Source organism: Corvus brachyrhynchos, unplaced genomic scaffold (genome assembly GCF_000691975.1).
Source record: "Corvus brachyrhynchos isolate BGI_N302 unplaced genomic scaffold, ASM69197v1 scaffold69, whole genome shotgun sequence".
In the NCBI taxonomy this organism is placed as follows: Eukaryota; Metazoa; Chordata; class Aves; order Passeriformes; family Corvidae; genus Corvus; species Corvus brachyrhynchos.
Window position 1 is genome coordinate 6,424,793 of NW_008240228.1, and position 3,210 is coordinate 6,428,002.

The following is a 3,210-nucleotide window of genomic DNA, read 5'->3' on the forward strand; positions in this document are numbered from 1 at the left end:
CCGCCGGCACAGCCCAGCCCAGGCCGGGCCAGGCCAGCCCTGCCGCGCAAGGCACACGCAGATTTAGGCAAAAAAACCCCATCTTTCTGCTTTCCCCGTGTGCAGTAGTCTCCAAAAGTCTCACAAAATACAGCCAAGTTCGCACTCACCTTTTTTAATTCCTTCCCCAACAGCCGCTCACCACAGCCACCTTGTTTTATCGTAGAATCGTGGAATACGTTGAGTTGGAAGGGATCCACACGGATCATCCAGTACAGCTCCTGGCCCTGCACAGACACCCCGACAATCCCACCCTGGGCATCCCTGGGAGCGCTGTCTGTGCTGGAACAGGCTCCCTGTGCCGGAGCTTTGGCAGCCTTGGGGCCGTGACCACTCCCTGGGGAGCCTGTTCAGTGCTCCAGCACCCTCTGGGGGAAGAGCCTTTCCCTGATCTCCATCCCAACGCCCTGACTCAGCTCCAGCCGTTCCCTCAGGTCCTGTCCTGCTCGTGGGAGTGAAGAGATCGATACCGGCCCTTCCACTGCCCTCACGAATTCTTTGATCCTTTCCCACCCTGGTATTATTCAAAGGAATAACTTCCATGTGATCATAGCTTTCTTTTTATGATTTTTTTTTGTTACATTATCTAATTTACATTAAAAAATTAATCGATGTGACAGGCTCTTCACCTACCCAACTAGGACAAACAAAAAACTAGTTTCAAGCCTCTGCTGGCATGGCTGACACTTCTCTATGAACAACAGTGGTCAAGCTGAACTTTGTATTTAATCATTTGGGAAAACTTATATCCTCAGTTTAAAAAAAAAAAATTATAAATCATTATCATTATTTTAGCAATTAAGTACACTAGTCATGAACGAACACCCCATAAAAACCTCAAAGAAAAACCTTAAAATAAACATGTGGAGCAATACAAGTTCAGTTTCATTCATTTTTCTATTATCTGTACTCTCAAGAATTTGGTACATTTTCAATAGTGATTGAATTAATTCAATTTAAGCATGAGGTTTTGTGTATTTTTTTTCCAATTAAAAAAAAGGCATTATTACTTTCCTGTTAGGAGCTGTCGTGTTGCTGAAAATGTTCCTCAATGCTGCAGCCTGCTGTTCACGGTCAGCACAACGTAAATATCCTGGATGCTCTCATGGGGTTTTTTTTGGGTGTTAATTCTGGGTTCTGAAGTCCTCAGCATCACAAAAAGAATGGAAGGAGCAACACAAACCAAGACAAAGTGTGAACCTAAGTAAAAAAAGGGGCATTTCTGTTAAAAAAAGAGTAGTCTGGATGTACTTCCTATTTCACATAACTGTAAAAATGAACACTTTAAAATAGACTGAAGAACTTAATTAAAAGAGACATAAAAATTGGCAATACTGGCAGCATTTTTCCTCTTCGTTGTGGCAAGGAGCCCATATCCTGTGACTTTACTACTTGTGGTTTTTTTATATGAAATGTAAAAACCAACTAATGTAGCATCCTGGACGAGTAGTACCTGAATGACAGTCACCTCTCTGCTGAAGGGACCATTTGCTGCTGCTGTTGGGTTTTTTGAGGGCTTTGGGGTTGGTTTTTGGTTGGTTGGTTGGTTGGGTTTTTTTGTTTGGTTTGCTTCTTTAAAGCAAGCCTTGTATAGAAGATGCCAGAAAGCACCACATCTCGAACTCCAATCCTCTGTGATACACCCTGCCCACTCTGTACATATCCAAGAGCTGTGATTAACAATGAACACTGAGGTTTTCCCTCCCAGAAACATCTGTGTTATGTCCTAGATCTCTGCTCCACAAAACAGGCTTTATAACTCTTATTTTTATGGATGAATGTACAGCAGATGCACAGAGATGACATTAATTGGTATTTCAAAATTGGTACCTCTTATTTGAGCTGCAAATGCTTTTTAAAATTATATAAAATCCCTAAGAACTCAGGGGAGGGATCAGAAGCAGGAGGTGTGATCTACTTCTGTTTATTTGTTGCCTGGCACTACATTTATCCAATCCTGACTGATGCCTCTCAGTGTTTTTACCATTTAACTACAAAATCTTAACAGGGGAATTGGCTCTAAGCTCTTATTCCTTGTGGGCAGAAATACTGATTTGCATTAATGAAACACTTGGATCCAGCCAGAAACAGCAATAGGAAAAAAGGAGAAAAATTGGAGACTTTTCCATCCTCACACCCATTTTGGAGAGAGACCTGGCAGACCGGACTCTTTCCAGAACCAGCCTGGAGGGAAAGCCCTTCTGACCAACGATGACAGATTGGTTCTGCTGTCATCCCAGAGCTGTGCAGGACAGCCAGGAACAGCAGATGGATCAAGGCTCCCCATCCCACCTCTGCACTCAGGACACAGAGGCCCCAGGTCTCCCAGACCCCCTCTCTCCCGGGATACTTCCTGCCTTCATCCAGCCTGGGGGGCTGCCTTTCTGCCATCTCTTCATGGAACCTCAGTGACCAATTTAAAATCACTGCAGAAAGCTTGATCTTCCCACAGAACCTCCTTTTTTTCCTGCCACAGCAAGGATGGTGGTGTTCCTCGCCTTTCTGTATCCTGTCTGCCATACTTGACTCAACTTCCCTCCTACGATGATTCAGCTGAGACGTGTTTAAATCTTGCCACGAGTTTACATAACTCCTTAGAAATCTGACTTTCGGAGTGAAGAGAACTTTGATCCGACCTCTTCATTCTCTCGAGTGCACCAATAACCCCCGGCGTGCAGTCCCGGGAGCAGCGGCTCTGCCGCAGCTCAGCATCTCCCTGGATACAGTGACCTCTCATGGACGATGCCGGCACTCGGTGAGCAGGGGACAGTTTTGTCTCAGCTGGGCGTGGGAGGAGAACAACAGTAGCAATAAGAGACTTGTAACAAAATTCATGGTGGCCCCAGATAATTTTTGCCGTTACAACGTAATGAGCCACCCCAGCGTCTCATCTAGCAGAGAAGGAGTATTGTGTGACATTCCTTACTTTGGAATACAAAGTAAATGCTATTTCAGACACAGAGAAATGTGTATTCACGCTGCACCGTAGCTGTGGCGTTCACCTGCACCGGGCTGATCAGCTGGGCGGTGGTGCTGAACAGGGGAGGATCCGGCGGGCACCGACGCACGAAATGCTTTCCCTTCGCTCCATTAGGCGTTCCAAAGCCAAGCCGCCCGTTCGATGTCCGTGGCCGCGCGTCCTGGGGCTGCCCCGCCGCCGAGGGCCCCGGC